The sequence below is a fragment of the Trematomus bernacchii genome, unplaced genomic scaffold (assembly GCF_902827165.1).
Source record: "Trematomus bernacchii unplaced genomic scaffold, fTreBer1.1, whole genome shotgun sequence".
Classification (NCBI taxonomy): domain Eukaryota; kingdom Metazoa; phylum Chordata; class Actinopteri; order Perciformes; family Nototheniidae; genus Trematomus; species Trematomus bernacchii.
The window spans coordinates 9,002-30,637 of record NW_022988045.1 but is presented as its reverse complement, the minus strand read 5'-3'; the positions used below and the strand labels follow the sequence as shown (position 1 = coordinate 30,637).

The 21,636-nt window shown below is 44.6% G+C and overlaps 1 pseudogene; it reads right to left on the bottom strand.

Moving 5' to 3' along the window:
• Positions 1-610: 610 nt before the first annotated feature.
• LOC117473276 lies at positions 611-20,991 on the bottom strand (annotated as a pseudogene).
• Positions 20,992-21,636: the final 645 nt, after the last annotated feature.

The window sequence follows — 21,636 nt, the reverse complement described above, 5'->3', positions numbered from 1 at the left end:
TTGGAAGAAGAACTGATAGCGCCAATAAAAGGGACTTCTCCTTTTTAGGTATATATTATATATAATACATATATTGTATATTCTTGACTTTCAAAAATTGGTCAAAAACACTCTCCTTTTACTTTTAGAATAAGGTCTGCCTGTAAAGCCTCAGATTTGAAAGAACATCCTATTCTGAGTCCCAAACAAATAGTTTTGTTTATTTATAACGATCTTAACTCCCAGAAATATATATAGGGGAAATATCCTCTTTAGGACAAGAATTGGATATTTGGATGCAATTTGTGTTAATGTTAGTGCTTCAAAAAACCCAAACCATCAGTATATACGTCTGAAATGTTGTCATAGAGCATATCTCTCAGGCAGTGGCTCAGTCAGTCGGGGCTTGGACCGTGAGCTGTAGGGTCGCCGGTTCAAGTCCCCGAACAGACTTAAAGTATGGAGTGTGGACTGCTACTTGGAGAGGGCCCAGTTCACCTCCAGGGCCCTGCCGTGGTGCCCTTGAGCAAGGCACCGGACAACCCCCCATTGCTCCCCGGGCGCTGTACAATAGCTGCCCACTGCTCCTAGTACTAGACTCCTGGTGCTAGGATGGGTTAAAAGCAGAGGACACATGTCACTGTGAGCTCTGCATGTGAGACCATTACAGAGGGGTTCATCCCTCCCAATTCTATTCTATCTAACACTAATAATTAGACCCTTATTGTTCATTTTGTCCCCATTGGCTCTTTCTTACATGTTGTATGGGAGTGTCCAGGAGTAAAATTACACTTTTGGGGGAAGGTTATTAGTTAAGATCTTCTAAATGATGAATCTCACCTTTCTCTTACGCGGAAAACTCCCAAAAATCTGGCTTGACTGAAGCTCAAAAGATTATAGTCCAACGTTGGAAACCTCCTCACGAGAGTTTTTTGAACACTTCTTACCTTGAAGTATCTCCGGTGACAATCAACGATGCAAAACCTGATCTGATATCTAACTTAAAAAGAGCTCCTGATCAAATAAGGATGCTTGAATGAATCCAAAACGTTGTGCAACCTGGATTGTTTTCTGTGTTGAAGATGTTGCAATAAAAAATGTATGATAAAATAGAGTTTTTACAGAATTATCCATAAAGAAAATGTCTATTTTTTCTTTGAATTAGAATCAAAGTTAGTTTTTTATCGGGGAAATCTATTAAATAAAAACAGTACGAGTTTTTTTTAAGAAACAATCTGACACTTATTTGAGTTTTTACAAGGTATATTTACTCCGTTGTAAATAAATGATGCATTTAGTGAAGCAAGACTTGACACAGAAATGTATATTATAACATTACAACAGTTCAGGAGTGTTCCTTATGTCCTTTTTCTAACGTGAGACATTTCAGAAGAAGACACCAGGGGAAGAAAAACTGCTTCAAAACGAAAAATAATTTAATTGACATTTAGGTTTAAGCATAATTTTTTGTCAATTTCCCATTTAAAAAAAAGACCAAAACTGAGAGTGCATTGATGCTCAACATAAGATTGTTTATATCCAAAAATATGCACTTTTTCCCTTCTTTAGTAAATACCACATTTTCTTCCATTAAATAAAAGTGTTTTTCTGTTTTATAATCACTATAAATTGAACTATTTGAATACTTCAGACTTCGAAGAACTTCTCGGAACTTTCTCAATGATAAGAACATCATTAGTAACAAAAAAATGACACATTTCTGTCATGAGCGGGAAACAATGCGTCTCACACAGAAACAGGAAGTGAAAAAATACCAGAAATTGACAAATGTTTTAGATTGTGGTCTCTTTTTTAGGCGGTTATTGACAGATATTAAATAATTCCAGCTTCCTGAATAGATTGTCAGACACCTAAAGCGAGAGAGAGTGCGCACGAACAGACGCAAGTCAACTGAAATTTGGTAATTATGGAGTGGTGCAGGAATGAGCATTTCTTCAACTTCCTGTTCGCTCGTCTGGGTGTTTTTTTAAATGCGTTTGAATGAAAAGATTAGCCGCCTTTAGCTTAGCATTGGGGATGTTAAGTCATGTGCTGTAGTTCCTTTGTAGTGTCTATCCTGCTGAACAAAACCTTTACGCATCCTAATGGTTGAGATGGAAGGAACCCGGGAGATGTTGGATGTTATTCTGGGATGATTTAACTGATGTAGGTGAAGACGACGGACTGGATGGGCAGCCTGCACACGGGACACAGCTTGTTCCTTTTCTTCAGCTTCCTGGCGCACACGTAGCAGGACATCAGGTGTCCCGTGTTTCCGTGAACGATGCAGCCGTTCTTCGGACGCGACTGACAAATGAGACACGGATCCAGACAGGAGTCGGGAAGACGCCATTCTGCAGAAACACTGCGCTCCAGATCAGGGACTCCAGCAGGAGGACGAGGAGTGTTGAGGGAAGATGGGAGGAGCTCCTGGGAGTCGATGGAGGACGAAGAAGGCTGGTAGTCAGGAGTGTTCTGCTGCGAGGAAGAGGACGGCTGGGAGGAAGAGAGGAGCTCCTCAGAGTTTGGGGCTGAAGAGTCGGAGAAGCACTGAGACAAAAGAGGCGTCTCTTTTGATCTTTTCCCATCGGGGACGTCCACTCCTTCGTTCTCCTCGCCATCTGAACCTACAGGAGACAAAGCGAACATCAGTAAAAGATGCCAAAGTAAGAGAGAATTTAAAATGTACGTCTAATATCGATCGTTTTGTTATTTCCCACATCTTGCAATCTACTCATTTATATAAATAGTTATCACCGCAATAAACCGTATTTAATTTTGTCTTAATGTACATTATTTAATTTCATATTCTGTTCTTGTTCTATTTACATGTTTATAGACTTCTTGCACTACTTTTTATTTGTATTTTATTATATATGTTGCGTTGTAGGAGGAGCTCAGGTCAGAATAATTGAGCATATGACGTAAACAGGTAAACAGCTTCTCTCTACCTGGAGTCTCTCTGGCTGCTGATTGGTCGGTTGGCTTTGTGGGCAGGTCTTTGGGACTGGAGGAGGCGGGCTTTGGGGGGAGTGACGCTTCAGACAGCCAATCCTGACGCAGCGTCCAGCAGCGAAGACATTTTCCGGGCAGAGGCGGGTTCAACTCGTCACACTTCACACAGCGCCAGTAATCCTGAGAGAGAAACACACACTGTTAGACGTGTGTGTGTGTGTGTGTGTGTGTGTGTGTGTGCGTGTGTGTGTGTGTGTGTGCGTGCGTGTGTGTGCGTGTGTGTGTGTGTGCACACTCACAGCTTCAGTGATCTCTGTGTCTTCATCGAACGAGTCGTTATCGTCCGCCTCAAATATGGTGACCTCGTATACCTGGACACAGACAGAGAACAAAATATATAAAACAATCAATTTGTTCATACATTATATTCAGTCTGCTCTGATTGGTTAGCTGGCCGGCTCTGTTGTGATTGGTCAACCAGCTTAGAGATGTCCCGCCCCTTAGCCTATCACGCACAATGTGTTGGAGCGCTAGCCAATAGGAGCATCACAAAACTCAGGGTATATGTAAAGAAATTATACTTTTCCTTCTAGAAAAAAACTCTGGTATGTTTAGTCTTTTACATTATTTCTTTCATGTATTTAATTCTAAAAAATGAACTTGTTTTTTTATTCATAGAAACATTTTAAATAAATAAAATAAATGTATTCATTAAAATACTTTTCACGTACAATGTGTTGGAGCGCTAGCCAATAGAAGCACGAGTGTTCCGTAGTGATGTCACCGTGTTCCGGAACTTTGGGATTTTAGCGTTTGCAGAACATTTACATGCACTAAAACACACTACAGGAGAGGGAAACCCCCCGCCCCAAAAGTAGAATAGGGTCTCTTTAAATACTAAAATGTAAACAGATGAATATTTACCTGGTCGTCTGCGGATATCAGAGAAGCTTCGTCTTCGTTGTAGTCGTCCGAGTCGACGGATTCGACCTCGAACTCCACGCTGAAGTTGTCGCTCTCCGAGTCTGAGGCGGCAACCGTGATCTCTGACCTGCCAGACTACACACACACACACACACACACACACACACACACACACACACACACACACACACACACACACACACACACACACACACACACACACACACACACACACACACACACACACACACACACACACACACACACACACACACACACACACACACACACACACACACACACACACACACACACACACACACCACCACACACACCCACACACACACACACACACACACACACCACACACACACACACACACACACACACACACACACACACCAATGAATACAAGAAAGGCTAATGAGTGTCCTTTTAGGGTTATTATGTGTAAGCTAACAGTGAAACTACACACTAAACATAGAAAACCCACTCTGAAAACAAACTAACAATAAATTGGAAAAAAAAATTCAAACGAATCGTTAAAGTGTGTAAATGCCTTAATAAAACAGAGAAAAAGAAATGAACATTATTAAAAACACAACTAAATGTGTGTAAATACTCACGGTGCTGTGTGAGTCTGACGATTGGCTGCTGTGTCTGTCCTTTCACCAATCCTACAATCACACACCCACGGACAGGGGACTCTCATCAAACGTCAGGGAGTAGCTGTCAGACCCTCATCTCCTTCCTCCCTCCTTCTTCATTATCTTCCTCCCCTGACTCCTCCTCCTCCTCCTCTTTCTCAGCTTCACCACCCTCTGTGCTGTGTGAGGGTCCTGAGAGAGAGAGAGAAGCAGTGATGGAGTTTAATACCTCAGACTTAAAGGTCACCTATCATGCTATTTGTAGGCAATAGCATAGGTCTCAGATATATACAAATATATAAAAAACATGTCTATGAAGTGTTTTGCTCAAAATACCAAAAAGATCACCCATTCTAGCCATGCCTCATATCCCTCTGTTTCACTTCCTGTTTCAAAAGTGCTGAGGAGGGGTCTGAGCTCAAGCGGGACCCGGCAGCTACCGTCTAAACTAAATACTGCGGTGATGAAACGCCATATCATGGATTATCAAGGATTGTTTCTGAAACAGTATGGAGCTCAAAGGCTTTCTCTCTTGCCGGTTATACCACAAGGTGAGTTCCTTTTTATTTCCTGCTTCTTCACACACATGCTCTCCAGTACAGGTTAGCTCTGAGTGTTAGCGATGCTAATGTAAACACCGACCATATTACGTCCAAAACAGTCGGGCATTGTTTCTGATAGCAACGTTTCTGATAGGGCCGTGGGTCCACATTTCAGATATTACGTCATATCGGACGCAAATCTGGATCAGCTCCGTTGTTCCCCCGTTTTTAGAGATTTGGGTACGGAGGAAAAGAGAGGGGGTTTTATTCTCTGACGCTGCGTGAGTTCCCTGACACACCGGGGACACATGTTTATGTATAAAGACATCAAAAAGTGCATTTTGCATGATAGGTCCCCTTTAAGAGGAGCGAGTACCATGAAAAACGCTCTATAAATAAAATTAAAATTAAACTCACCGGCATCGCTGCTCCTGCCGCTGCTCCTCCTTCTCCTTCTTCGTCTTCCTTGCCCTTCTGGTGATGAAGAGCGGCTTTCTGAGTCTGCCTCCTAAAAGCACAAACACACATTTATTAGATATTCTAAAATATTGTTTAAAACTCTGTCAGTTTCATTTTTTCTTTGCCTTTTCCCATCATAATCCCTGTAGCAAATGATGCCCCTACATGCGCTTTAATATTTAAAATATTCTCCTAAATTAGGCATTAAAAGTCATTCATTAAAAGTTTCTGATAAATAACAAAAACGTATCTAAAAATGAATGCATGCAGTTGTTGTTTTTAGAGCATTACTGCATGTTTCTTACTGCCATTTCAATAGAGTGCCACAGTGACGCGTCCTAAAACACGGAAGTAAACTCCTTCCGGTTCCTTCGACAAAAACGCAATCCAATTTCTCCATAGGGTTTTGGAAAATAGCTGGAAATGAGGTCTGTGGTTGAAACACATTGAAGAGACGGATCACGTTTTGTTCAGGATAATCTCCACATGTCTACCCTACTTTTATCATTTTATAATCATAAATCTAGTCGCCTGAAGCAAAATGCTAACGTTATGCTATCAACGAACTACAGCAGGGTCGCTGCTTCAACGTCACGCCAACTTAAGATCCATATTCAAACATACAGATTCTAAATGGTACGAGTTGAAGCGTTTGTTTGAACAGTTTGCAGGAGGCAGGGACTTGCTTTCAAGCAGAACAGGGCAAACAAACTTAGAGGAGTGTTTACGTGTTCGGCGTAATGACGTACAACGGCCTCGACAACTTCTGTAGTCCTATTCAGCCACTTGGTAACAACCATCGTTTTTCAGACACGTCAACTCTTCAGAAATCACCAGTGGGGTCAAAACGTGATCTGTCTCTTCAATGTGTCTCAACCACAGACCTTATTTACAGATATTATCCTAAACCCTATGGAGAAATTGCATTGTTTTTTGTCGAAGGAACCGGAAGTGGTAAAATGCTAACTTACTTCCGGGTTTTAGGACGCGTCACTGTGGCACACTATTCCGTTCGTGTCAATGTGTTGATATTCAATTCTAACATTTGCATTGAAATAACCAATTCTGCACATATTTACAAATATCTTGTCCTACTTTTGGTCCTTTTCTTACAATTTTTAATATCTAATAATGTGTCTATGTGTGCACGAAAGCAAATCCCCAGTAAGTGTTAACCTACTTGGCAATAAACCGGCTTCTAATTCAGATTTTTGAGGTAAGATTTGCTCAAAACGGACTCAAACACGACACTTATATTTGATCTGAGTCTCACCTCGGCCCCTTTGTCTGTCTGAGTCTCACTTTGGGGTTCAATGGGGCTCGGTGGTGAATCTGAGGAAGAAACAGAAAGACGCGTTCATTTTTTATGAAGAGGAAGCGGAGAAGAGGAACAGTTGCATCATGGAAATGAGGAAGTTATTTTAGACTTCAAACACAGCTCCGTCTCCTAAACAATGCTTTTGTTTTAACCATTTCATCCCCACTCATGTCTATATAACCAATGTGTTTATTATTTAATCGTTTCCAAGAGCACAGTAGTTCTCCCTTTACTTCAAAAAGTACATCTCCCGTCTGACGGCACGGTGTCTCCAAAGGCAATGAGTCCATCAAATGTGTTTTTCAAAGCAATTGTGAAAGCTAAATCCCCCCTTTGGTAATAAATAAAGAACTGTGTTAAATCTTGACATTTAAATGACGCTAAAGTAAAAAGTTGAGCGGTCTTACCTTGGCTTTTTATCGCCACGAGGTTCTTGGTGATCATAGCGAAGAGAACTCTGAAACAAACATACAAATATATATTATTATTTATCATGTTTTGATATGTGATACTATATTATATACGTACTTGCTGTGTTGTTGCACTATGCCATATTATATTAAATGAGATGCATTACTTTCTGCATCCTATATCAGGGTTTTAAATGCAGATATTTGTTTTTACTAAATTCAACGTATATGAAGTTCAACACCTGCTATACGGTTTTTATTTGATAATCTATGGTAATAGTATTAAAAATAGTCAAATAAACTGCTTTCCATAACTGGCATAAACGTCCCTTTTGCTGAGAAACAGTCAGTTGTTGTTGTTGTTGTTGTTACTGTAGAGCAGACCAAAACAAACACTAATAAATCATCCTCACCGTGGCTCTTTAACAGAGAAGCTGTCGACCCCCAGCACTCGCCCCAGTGCATCCTGGGAGCAGTGGACGATGTGCTGCTGCTTCTGGTCGTACAGCTGCTTCTGGATGATGTACTGACCCAGGTAGAACATCACCTGCAGGACCAATACATCACATATTTAGCATGAGAGACATTCAAAATGTACATAAAACCTCCAATAAATACAAATAAATCCATGTTTACCTCCTTCATGGTGAAAGTGTCTTTAGTGGCTCCAGCGTGTTGCAGCAACGTCTGGAACTCTAGCTTTGGTTTCACCTTAAAAAACACACAAAATGTAGATACGATTTGAATAACAGACACTCCTACAAAGTTCTCTGACCATGTGTGTGTGGATAGACACTACTGTAAAACCAAATAAATAAAAATAACCATTAACTTTTTCTTATATAGCAACTTTTAAACACAGTTACAAAGTTATTTCCAATCAAAAATCGGAGGAAAACAAACAAAAAAAGTGTATTTTATTAAAAAAAGGGACCTAGTCTGCTCTGATTGGTGGAACTTAGAGATGTCCCGCCCCTTATAGAGGCCAATAGAAGCACAAGTGTTCCAAGTGATGTCACTGTGTTCCGGAACTTTGAGATTTTAGCCTTTGCAGACCGTTTACATGCTCTAAAAGCTATATAAAAAACACCCTATAGGAAAGGGGAAAACAGAACATGGGAAATGTCTATTTTTAGGTGATTTTTTAACGCGTTTGAACCTTTGTTTTGCAGCAACACACACACGAGCTGAACACCGAGTTGGCCTTACATCAGCTGTACCAGTACGCCAGCAAGTACTACGATGTGGTGAGAAACGGCTTTCTGTCAAATAGGAATATGGTAGTTTTCAATTTCTGAGAAAAGTCAATACTTGGAGAAAAACAGTCTAAATTCTGAAAAATGTGAAAAAAGTCAACATTATGAATAATTTGTAAAAGTCAAAATTCTGAGAAAAAATATCTAAATCTGAAAAAAGTCCAAAATTAAGAAACATTTGAAAAAAAGTCAAAATTCTGAAAAGAAATCATAATTTGAAAAAAGTCAACAATTTGAGAATAAAAGTCCAAATTCTGGAAATTTGAAAGAATTCTGAAACTAAATTCAAAATCGGAAAAAGTCATATTTCTGTAAAAAAAAAAAAGAATCTTAGGGAAAAAAAGATGAAAATATAACTTTCACTTTAACAGTAAAAATCTTTACTGTAACGCTTGTACATTTGATACTTTCTGTCATATTAACAAATCAATCCAATAGAGTGCCACAGTGACGCGTCCTAAAACCCGGAAGTAAGTTAGCATTTTACCACTTCCGGTTCCTTCGACAAAAAGCAATGCAATTTCTCCATAGGGTTTAGGATAATATCTGTAAATAAGGTCTGTGGTTGAGACACATTGAAGAGACAGATCACGTTTTGACCCCACTGGTGATTTCTGAAGAGTTGACGTGTCTGAAAAACGATGGTTGTTACCATGTGGCTGAATAGGACTACAGAAGTTGTGGAGGACGTTGTTCGTCATTACACCGAACACATAAACACTCTTCTTCATGTCTCTTCTTCATCAACATGTGTCCCCTCGGTGTAAAGAGACTCTGAAAGTTTCAGGAACAAAGATTCTCTCTCTTTTTGATCCATTTCTATAAAAACCTGTCTGAAAATGAGCTGATCAGATTTTGGCCACTTTATGTCATAACGATGTTTTTGTCTTGTGTAACCATTAGCCAATCAGCAACCAAGGTAACCCCCCCCCCCTTATCACCTGAATCTCCTCCTAGAGCACCATTGAGTTCTTTGTAACCAAATCTCTCTCAGAGGGGCGTGGGGAGGGGCTCCTTATTTTCATCTAAAGTAACAGACAGAGAATCAGCACTTTGGAAACAGGGCTGAAACAGAGGGGATTATGGGATGCTGCAATGATCTGTTTGGTGTTTCAGCCAATCAGAGACAGGCTCTGGATATATCTGAGAGCTGTGATATATTGATGGATGAACAGTATAATAGGGGACCTTTAAAAGGCACACAGAATGAGTTTTGAGAGGTTTTGAAAGTTACCCGACCCACTGGCACTGATGTGTTTATCCCGTTGTAAAACAGTTTGTACGTCGACTCTCCCATTGTTTATTCTTCGCTGTAGGAAGTGAATGGTTTTTGGATGGACTGGACCAAGTGTTAGTTTTAAAAGCAGGCAGAAAAAAGGTCTTTACTTTGGGGTCTGGAGCCCAAATCTATGAGTCTTCTGAGGGAGGGGAGACGTGGGAGAAAATCCAGACCCTCCAAGTTCAGAATATCCAATAAAAGATGTTTATACAAATGGAAAATCTACTTTTATTCCTTTATTGTTTTGGTGTCTTTCAAGAAATACAACAAAACATCCTTTTAATTGAGTGCTGGAATTTTTATACATTTCTTTACATTTTACTGCAGCTTTTGGCAGTATTTAAAAAATATGTTTTAATTTTGTAATAGAAATAAAGTACATACAAATTAAATAATATAATAAAAATGTGCAAAAAACAATAATAATATTTACAATAAAATAAAAATATAATAATAATAAATTAAATTAAAAAAGGAAACATTTGCAATAACAATAAAGTAAATACAAAATGTAATATTATATGAACATTATAAATTAGCATAAACTATAATAATAATATTTGCAATAAAAATAATGACATTTAAAAAAAGGGAAAATGTGAAATAAAAATAAAGTTAATAAATAAATTCAATATAAAATACATTGGAATTAAAGTTAAAAATCTGATATTAAAGATACATGAAATAATATATAAATAGATGGATTAAAATAATAATAACAAATAACTATTGTAAAATAAAACAGGAAAAAATTATAGAAATTCTTATTAATATATGTTTTAAAATAAATATATGACAACATGAAGTATAGCACATTAAACAGGAAAGATTCAACATCAAATAAGTGTTTTTAACCATTTAAAAAGCAGTCAAATCGATATGCATTTTTAGAGAAGCCAAAAAATGACTCAAAGGTTGCTCTTCAACCAAACCGGAAGTCAGGTGTTGTAGTTAACCCGTTGATTGACAGCAGCTACAGTGGATGTTCTCACAACTCTTGGAGGCAATTAATTAAGCCTTATAATTCACTTTACAAACACGATACATGTATTTTTAGATTCACTTTGACTTACACTTCCTGAATATATCGTATTTTTGACATTTCTTTGAGACTAAACAATAGTAAATCCGCCCAGAAGTCATAAGGAAAAAAAGAGGCTTCAAAACTTGCTTGACAATTATCACATTTTAACGTTTTATTTACTATAAAAGTAATTCTGCGATTTCTTTCTGCACGTGCATGGGTTCATTGTAAACAAGGAGAAGTAATGGATAATTCGGGATAGTTTAACTGGTGAGAATTAGCTCAATTATGAAAGAAATATAGGATTCAAAGTAACACAACGTTTGTTATTATCAACCAATCACAGAGCAGAATCTGCTCATTTTTGGACATTTACACATTTTAAGTATTTTTTCTGTAACTCTTTCAATATCAGAAAAAAGTATAAAACCCTAACATTTCCTGATGGATTACATTTTGATGAGTGTAGAGCCACCTTTGTCCAGAAGAGGGCAGTATATACACTTTCTAAAAAGGTGGATTCATGATTTCCTAAAAGTAGAAGTACTCAGATCGTGTACTTGATTAAAAGAAGAATAACTCGGACCTTGTACTCAGGGCCGGCCCTGGGCATAGGCAGTATAGGCGAATGCTAAGGGCGCATCCATCCACATGGCTCAACAGCTGATCGTTGCGCAATCCATACTCTCTGTTCGCGGAGTCTCCTTCTTCCATTCACAAATATCCAAGCCGGGATTCCAGTCAGCGATGCGTCTTTCACATCAGTTATTCCAGCGGTCCGGAGTCTTTGGCTATGTCGTGGCCCATTCTTGTAGGATATTTAAAACTGTGCCACATTAACAGGGATCCGCTTCTTGACTCACACGTTAAAAACAGTCCAAATAAAACTCTGTAGGCGCTGATTTCTTTGCCTTCCTCTGGCGGATTTATTGACTTCTTCCATAAATTCAAACAAACAAATGATCAGTGTAACGTGAAGACTGTACCGATTCCCCGTTCCGTGCTGGAGACCATTTCCTGTGGCTCAGTCCCACCCCTTCCTTATATAACAGCTGATTGATCACAATAATAAATAAAGTTATTATTACATAGAGTATTGCTCAGATTAATTATTATTACATAGAGTATTGTTCAGATTAATTATTATTACATACAGTATTGCTCAGATTAATTATTATCACATAGAGTATTGATCAGATTAGTTATTATTACATAGAGTATTGCTCAGATTAATTATTATTACATAGAGTATTGCTCAGATTAATTATTATTTAAACTTTACTCGTCGTATTTTATATTTGATTATTCCGACAGTTTTCCTAAAATGTTGGAATTGTCTCAAATGTCTTTATCTCCATGATATTGTTCTCCTCCTCTCTCAGCAGAAATCTCTTACAGAAACCAAAGCGTCCACATTCCTTCCTCTCTATATTCTGAAGCTTTCTACACACACACCGTTCACACACTCATTTATGAACAATTTATTGCAAAAAATGTGCAGAAAAAAACATCTTTGAATTCAAACATAGCACGTACACAAATTATAAAGAAATCCAATTATAAATAAATCAACAGAAACTAAAGTGTGACTCCCAACCTGAACATGACTTCTGGTATATTAACTTTAATAAATAACAATGTAATAAATATGAAACATACAGGTCAATATCACCTTGCTATTGGTAGCTGAACTGTCAACACCCCAAAACATATTCTTAGATAGAAATACCTCATTTTGAGTTATTTAGACTTAATTAACACTTATAGTTTCATGTCTTGTTACATAAGAATAGATCATATCTGTTAAGTGTTATTATGGGAGAATTACTATTCGTGTGGTACTGCTGCCTTATTAGGCCCATATTGAGCATATTAAGACTCATGTACAACAACGTCCTTACTTACAATCAATAAGCACTAATTAGAGGGTTATTGAGGAAAAACTCTCAACTAATGGGTTATTACTTGTAGAATATGGTCATGTAGAATAAGGCATTAATAAGTGTTTTATAATGACTAACCCTTGGATGCATAAGTGGGTATTTTTTGACCCGGTGAGGTGGTTTTCTTGAAGTATCTTTGTAATAAAAAATTGTTATCATTTCATATTCCAGCTATTCCTCAAAAAACATGTTTTGGATATCATGCCATTCAAATTTAAAATTTAAAATTTGAAGAATTTGTAGTTTTTGTATTGCTACCCCAAGCTTCCATAAGTGGGTCAAAAATGACCCGCATGCATTTTCTATGGGATCCTATGGGAACCTTTGATTCTTATCACCTGTTGCTGTCAGGAATACATTCACTGTGGACCACACAGACTACATCATAGGTGACACCTCTCAGGAAGATTATTTTACACAGCCAGATCTGATACCTGTCAGTATAATAATAATAATAAATTATATTTTTATAGGGCTTTTCAAGGACTCAAAATCACTTTACAATATAAGGGAAGGTTAGGGTGGGGGGTATAGGACTATCAAACTTGATCAACCGGCATGGATTGATGGGGGGTGGGCTATGAGTTTTGAAAAGGGACTGGAATACTGTGAGGGTCTCAGAATAGCGGAGATCTTTGCATCAATATGTAAAAAAAATGTCTAAAATTATAAATAGTGAAAAATTAAATATAACATATTTCTAGTGTAAACCAAAATATAATACTAAAGTGATCTTTCATAACCAAAATGACAAAAATGGCATAAAAATACATATTATTCTAATACAGGTCCTTTTTGACCCACTTATGGAAGAGTGTAGGGTCCAGTCACTCGTGCATCTAAGGGTTAATAAAGAGCCAATATACTGCTAATAAGCATGTTAATTAACAACTAGTTGATGTCTGCAGGTTATTTGTTCTACTGTTGAGTAGTTTTGCAGTGAAGTGTAGCATTGAGTGAATGCACTGAGTCCCTGTGTTTACCTGCGCTCCCTGCAGCCACCAGCAGGAGGAGCAGCAGCTAAGGACTCATGGTGCCGGGTCAGAGACAGGACCGGGGGACCATCTGCTTCAAAACAAGTCATTCAGAATCAGATCAAGATGCATCTCATCGTACATGTTTGTCAGGGTTGAGTGCAGCAGGCAGGACCCAAATGCAGATTTCCAAGATAATTCCTTTAATCCAAGGTAACAAAGTAGACAACAGAACACTACCCTGTGACACAGTCAAAGACAAACAAGGAACCAACAATGACAGACAGAAAAACCAGAACTAAAATACACACAAGACCAATCACACAAACAAGACACAGGTGAGGAGGGAGGAGAAAACACAGGGTCACCAGGTGAACACAATCGGGCAATCAGGCAGGAGGGAACACAGAGACAGGAAGCAACAGGCAAGACGGGTGTGAACACTTTTCAAAACAAAACAGGAAACCAAAGACAGAAAAAGACAAGACAAAACACAACACAGACAGATCGTGACAGTACCCCCCCCTCAAGGGACGGATCCCAGACGTCCCAAAAAAGTCCAGCAGGGTGGGTGGAGGGGGTCTGGAGGACGGGTTTGGGCTGACAGCCCAGGGGCACAGCGGAGGACCCGGAAGGGGTCTCGGGCGGACGGCCCGGGGGTAAGGCAGAGTTAAAAAAAAGGGCGAAGACCACAGCGGGCGAACTCTGGGGGCCGGGCATGAGAGCAAGGACCGCGGCACTCAGGGGGCCGGGCTCGAGGGCGAAGGCCACGGCTGGGGAAATCAGGGGGCCGGGCTCGAGGGCGAACAAGAAGGCGCCGACGGGACAGCTCCGGAGGCCGGGCAGGAAGGCGCCGACGGGACAGCTCCAGAGGCCGGGCAGGAAAGCGCCGACGGGACAGCTCCGGAGGACGGGCAGGAAGGCGCTGACGGGACAACACCGGAGGACGGGCAGGACCCAGTATCTGCGGGACAGGAACCGGAGCCGACCGGACAGGCGCAGACGGGACCCCGAACATGGCATGGGCTGGTGTCAATGGGACCCCGGATGTAGCAAGGGCTGGTGTCGACTGGACCCCCAACGGAACAGGACACAGAGTTGGCAGGACCCCCGGCGGGACAGGTGTCGGCGGGACCCCCAACAGAACAGGACACAGAGCTGGCAGGACCCCCGGCGGGACAGGTGTCGGCGGGACCCCCAACAGAACAGGACATGGGGCTGGCAGGACCCACAGCGGAACAGGTGTTGGCAGGACCCCCAACGATACTGGACGTGGAGTTGGCAGGACCCTCAGCGGAACCCCCAACGGCACAGGACATAGGGTTGGCAGGACCCCCGGCAGAAGAGTAGTCGGCGGGACCCCCAATGGGACAGAACATGGAGTTGGCAAGACCCCCGGCAGGAGAGTAGTCGGCGGGACATCCAACGGGACAGGACACAGGGTTGGCAGGACCCCCGGCAGAAGAGTAGTCGGCGGGACCCCCAACGGGACAGGACATAGGATTGGCAAGACCCCCGGCAGAAGAGTAGTCGGCGGGACCTCCAACGGCACAGGACATAGGGTTGGCAGGACCCCTGGCAGAAGAGTAGTCGGCGGGACCCCCAACGGGACAGGACATAGGATTGGCAAGACCCCCGGCAGAAGAGTAGTCGGCGGGACCGCCAACGGCACAGGACATAGGGTTGGCAGGACCCCCCGTCAGAAGAGTAGTCGGGCGGGACCTCCAACGGTACAGGACATGGGGTAGGCGTCGGCCGTAGAGCCAACAGGACACGGGGGGCTGGCGTCGGCCGGAAGCCAACAGGAGACGAGGTGCTGGAGTCGGCCGGACCACCGACAGGACACGAGGGGCTGGAGTGGGCCGAACTACTGACAAAACACGGGGGGCTGGCGTCGGCCGAGGAGCCAGTACTGGAGCCGGAACTGGAGTCGGGACCATGGCTGCTAGGACCGGAACAGAGACCTGGACCATGGCTGTATGGGTCGGTTCTGGAGCCGGAACCATGGCTGTTGGGACCAGAACTGGGGCCGGAACCATGGCTGCTGGGACCAGAACTGGAGCCGGAACCATGGCTGTGTGGGCCTGTACTGGAGCCCAAAGCATGGCTTCTGGGGCTCGGGCTGCTAGCCTGGACTTGCGACTCCTTCTCCTAGGAGCCTTTTGGAGGCTCCGTGGACCTCCAAAAGCCAGACGAGTGCCCGAGAACGGCTCCTGGACAGGAGCAGGAAATGGGGAAGAAGCAGGGGTTGACTTCAGACGGAACACACCGAGATGTATGGTGTCAGGTTGGGAATTGGGAGGCAGGGGGCTAGCATGCCTGGGGCTAGCAGGCCGGGAATCACATGTCGAAAGGAAATCCAAAATCCAGTCAGGTAAGAACTTAACTAAACATGGATCCACTGTTGCCACCTGGTGAGCCTCTGCCAGAGCAGCCTCTTTCTGCTGAACACTGGACGCTCCCCTCCACCTACCATAGCAGCTAGCCAAAGAAAAGGTAACATTTAGTAAATCCACCTCAAATGGATCTGCTGGGCCCATTTCTGGTTGGTTCCTTCTGTCAGGGTTGAGTGCAGCAGGCAGGACCCAAATGCAGATTTCCAAGATAATTCCTTTAATCCAAGGTAACAAAGTAGACAACAGAACTGGGGTTACGTATTGTAACCCAGCTTCTATGAGTATAGGCGCAGCCCTCTAAGGCTATCGCTATTGGGTAATCCCACTGCACGTGTGCAGCACTGACAGACTTAATCCACGCCCACCTATGACGTGGGCCCCACCTACGGCCTCACTTCCGTATAAATAGGAAGTAGGCCCGACCATCTGCTCCCACGCAAACAGCTTTTCTTCAGCTATTCACGGAGCCAGTGGGGCCCGAACCTTAGAGGGCTGCGCCTATACTCATAGAAGCTGGGTTACAATACGTAACCCCAGTTCTATTTCGTATAAGGCTTCGCCCTCTAAGGCTATCGCTATTGGGTTAAGGGCGAAGCAGGATGTAGTCCACGCCCCACTGGTCCGTCCGTTACCAGGAGCACAAAAAACACACCTATTCAATTTAATAACCTATGTCCATTGCGCCATGCGTAATGGAGCATCACAGTCCCTGGAAATGTAGCATTTAAAATGAATATTCTCCATGAGGGAATGAAGGTGAATACCTGTCGTTCTAAAAAGTAGAGACCAAAGTCCCACTTGTTACAACGAAAAAAGAGAGGAAACAGGGCAGCTCTCTGAGTGCCGACAGGCAGGAGAGAGGGCACACAGTTGTGTCCCCGACATTACTCACTCTGACAGGACATTCAGTACTGAGTGTGTCAGAGAGACATCCCTCAAATAAAAACAAATAAAAGAACAGGGGGAAGACCAATGCAAATGTCTTCCACTGTCGGTCCTCCGTGCAACGCCGTAGAGGTTGATACAATTCCTCTGGTGCCGTGCGCTTGATGTTCTCCGGAGGATCCGCCCCCGAGGAGACATACGCCTGTGACACAGCCTCACACAGCCAGTGTGACAGGCGTTGTGCAGACAGAGGCTGCCCCATTGAGCGCTCTCTGTAATGCACAAACAGACGCTGGAAACTGCGCAACACAGCCGCGCATGCCGTATAGCATGACAGCGCGCGCACGGGACGGAGGAGATGAGATGTGGCTTCCTCCTCTGATGTGAAGAGGAGGAAAAAAACCCTCCAAAGTTATCACTCTTGATCTAAAAAAGAGACCTGTGATAATTTTTTTGGCATAAAAACCAGGCTAGGGCGCAAAACAGCTAAGCTGCCATCTCCTTGGATCTGGAGACATGACGGAGCCACAGAGAGAGCAGACAAATCACTCACCCCTTTTAGCTGATGTCAAAGCCAAGAGCAAAGCTACTTTGGCTGACAAGAACTTTTACGGGGACCTGATCTAAAGGTTCAAATGGAGCTTTTCTCAGTGCACGTAACACTAAAGCCAAATCCCATTGAGGCGCCAAAGCGCGTGACACAGGTCTGAGTCTCTGTACTCCCCGTAGAAAACGTTTTGTCAGAGGGTGACTAAACACCATGCTGACACCAAACCTACGTGGCAAGATGAAATGGCAGCAGCATATGTTTTAACCGTGCTATAAGCCAGTTCCTGTCCAGCAACAGCTGGAGGAACGACAGCACGTGAGGCAGGGTGACCGTAACGGGGTCCAGGCTTTTCCCTACATGACAAACGGAACGCTGTCCATTTGGCTGTGTAGGATGCTCTGGTGTGTGAAGCAGCTGCGCTGATCGTACACCTCCCTGGTGATTTATGTAGTCCACGCTGCTTTGTTGTCTGTTCGAATCAACACATGTTGATTGTACCGTAACGGGGCGAAAAAATGCTGGATTACTCTCCATACGGAGAGTAATTCCAGCACGTTTATATGGAGAGACATATGAACCAGCCACTGTCCCCCCCCCCCCCCCTGCCTGCGACATGCACATTCCTCAGCCTGCGAGAGATGCGTCTGTGAACACTGCGGTGTGTGACGTCACTCTGCTCAGGGGCACCCCCACTGACAAGACGTGGAGATTTTTCCAATAGGTTAAAACCAAACCCACGGAAGGAGGAATGTACACCATGCGTCTCCTCTGACGCACAGGGTCGATGCGCAGGCGAATAAACCACCTCTGGAGTCTCCTCAAGTGAAGGAGACCCAGGGCGATCACCACGTGACCAGCTGACATCATGTCTAAAAGCTGCATCACGGAGAGGGCTGTCACCGCCCCGCGGGGTGTGACGCGCCGGAGGAGAGCTGTCACTTTCTCCCTTCTCCGCTGTGAGAGTCGCGCTCTCATGCGGGCTGAGTTCAATTCCACTCCCAGTTAAATGATAACCTGGGAGGGAAGAGGACAGCTCTTCTTCCATTTGATAATGAAAACCCAGGCTTGACAGATGCTCCAGCACCTGTTTGATCGTCAGCATGGGAAAAGGCCATTCCCTTGTTGAACACTGACAGATCGAGGATGGGTCTCATTCCCCCCGCCCCGTCTCCTTCGGGACCAGAAAATAGCGGGAGTAAAAACCCCTGATTTTCTTCCCCTTGAGGAACCCTGGAAAAAGGCTTCCTTTAACAGAGTTCCTGCCGCTCTGCACGGAGCGCGAGACACTGTTCCTGGGATGACAGGGTTCCCTGTTATCCCGTAGAACTGCGGGGGGGGGAGAGGCGAACTGCAGAGACTACCCTCTGCCCATCCGCCTCTTATCCATCTGTCCATCAGACACACACGCCGCCACCCTGAGTAATACTCTGATAGCGCCGGGTGTACATTCTCTGGATGTGCTGTGGTTGGTGGCAAACCACGCCAGAGCCCTCCACACACTGCATTTCACACAGGCTCTCATTATGTCGCCGTTTTAGGAGAAGTCTCGTAAACCGCGCGTTCACGCTCAACACCACTAAGGGATGAGCGGAGGTGTGTGCGGCGTAATAATGGCCCCTTTGATCCATTAATGGAGGGGGCGTAGTCATCCGACTTGTGCCCTCCACTCGGACCCAGGACTCAAGGCTTCGTCCACGGAGTAAACCTCCTGGACTGCCCAATCATCCTCGACCGCAGCAGCAGCAGCGAGAGCGTCCACTCTCTGCTGTTTGAGGGCCAGAGGGAGATGGGTACCTAGTGAGCATGACACCTGGGGGGCGTGAGCTCATTACGACCGTGGGTAGGAGGTACGTCTGAGACAGAGGAAAAATCCGTGCTGCCTAATAACCGTACGGTTTAAGGTAGACGAATTGAATAGTAAGCCCTGCTGTTTTATTAACTGAAAAGTTAAAAAACCCAGCCGGCTTAAGCAGCGAGCCATGCTGCCAAGTAACCAATAGGATATTGGCAGCCGGCTTAACCGGGGAGCCTTGCTGCATATTACAGTACTTCCCTCCGTCCATCGAACACACGCGCCGTCCACTCAGCGCGCGAACCTGCTCTGGATGTGCTGTGGTTGTCATGGTGACGAGCCACGCCAGAGTCCTCCAGACGCTGCATTTCACACAGACTCTCATTTATGTCACGTTTAGGAGAAAGCTCGTAAACCGGACCTTGAGGTGCGTTCACGCTCAACACCCCTAAGGGATGAGCGGAGGTGTGTGCAGTGCTGTCCACACTGTAATAATGGCACTCGTGGGCTTATTACAACCGTTGTGGTAGGAGGTAGGTCTGGGACAGAGGAGAAAAAACCGAGCTGCCTAAAAACCAATAGGTTTTAAAGACAGCAGATTTATGCAGCGAGCCATGCTGCCTATAACCGAAAGGTTAGGGGCAGCCGGCTTACCCGGTGGGCCTTGCTGCATAATATTAACCATCTGTCCACCGAACACACGCGCCGCCCTCTGAGTAATACTCTGAGAGCGCGCGACATGCTCTGGAAAGTGCTGTGGTTGTCATGGTGACGAGCCACGTCAGAGCCGGAGGGGGCCTCCACACGCTGCATCTCACACCGGCTCTCACCCTGTCTCTGTTTAGGAGTGTTAAGGCTCGTAAACTGGACATTGAGGCGCGTTCCCGCTCAACCCTGCTGAGGAATGAGCGGAGGTGTGTGCAGAGCTATTCACACAGTGCGTAATAACAGCCCTGGGCTCATTACGACCGTGTGTAGTAGGCACATCTGGGACAGAGGAAAAAACCGTGCTGCCTGCTAACCGACAGGTTAGGAGCATCAGGTTTAAACGTCAAGCCCTGCTATTTAATAACCACCTGGTTAAATACAGCATGGCTTCTGCCGCGAGCCCTGCTGCCTGCTAACTGACAGGTTACAGCCGGCTCAAACGGCGAGCCCCGCTGTCTGTTAACCGACCGGTTAACCCCAGCTGGCTTATGCACCTCCACACGTTGTATTGCACAGCGGCTCTCATCATGTCTCCATTTAAGAGAAGGCTCGTAAACCGGACATTGAGGCGCGTTCACGCTCAAACCCGCTTGAGGAATGAGCGGAGGTGTGTGGAGGCATATCTGTGACATAGGAAACAAGCCCGTGCTGTCTAATCAACCGACAGGTTTTAAAGACAGCCGGTTTGTGCCGCTTATACAGCTTTTTTATGTCATCCGGAGGAGAGCTCTCCTAAACCGGGGGAACGGGGAGATCTCATTAGGCGGCTGCCTTTCCGATGATCTCCGGGAGTTCCTGGAGAATACCGCCTATACGGCAGCTCCGAGATGGCGGATAGAGGGACCCGGTGACCCGGTGTCAGCCCGGCAGCCGAACCCATAGGCTCGGCTGTCGGGCTGACAGTCTCCCCCGTCCGGAGGAGAGGGAGGATGGGGCCGGGGGAACCACATGGTGATCCGTGACTGATGCCCGCCACTCGGATCCAATAAATCAAGGGCTTGATCCACAGAGTAAGACTACTGGACTAGCCAATCATCCTCAGCCGCAGCCGCGAGAGCGTCCGCTCTCTGCTGTCTGTGGGCCAGAGGGAGACGGACACAATGAGTGCACGACACCTGGGGAGTGAGAGCCGCGTTTGCGTGCTCCCATCCCCGGCAGTACTTACCTGTATCGTCTGTGTAAAGCCGCTTCCTTCCCTGAAGCGCGCCAGCCACAGCCGGTCGTAACTCATATGTCGGGCTAACCCCGAGCCCCCGCCCTGTCTCCCCCGTCCGGAGGAGAGGGAGGATGGGGCCGGGGGAACCCCATGGTGATCCGTGAATGGAGGGGAAGGAGTCGCCTGACTGCTGCCCGCCACTCGGATCCCATAAATCAAAGTCTTGGTCCACGGAGTAAGACTCCTGGACTAGCTAATCATCCTCGGCCGCAGCAGCGAGAGCGTCCTCTCTCCGCTGTCTGTGGGCCAGAGGGCCAGTGCTTCTGCAACGGAGTGCTGAAGAAAAATGGGAGCAGATGGTCAGGCCTACTTCCTATTTATACGGAAGTGAGGCCGTAGGTGGGGCCCACGTCATAGGTGGGCGTGGATTAAGTCTGTC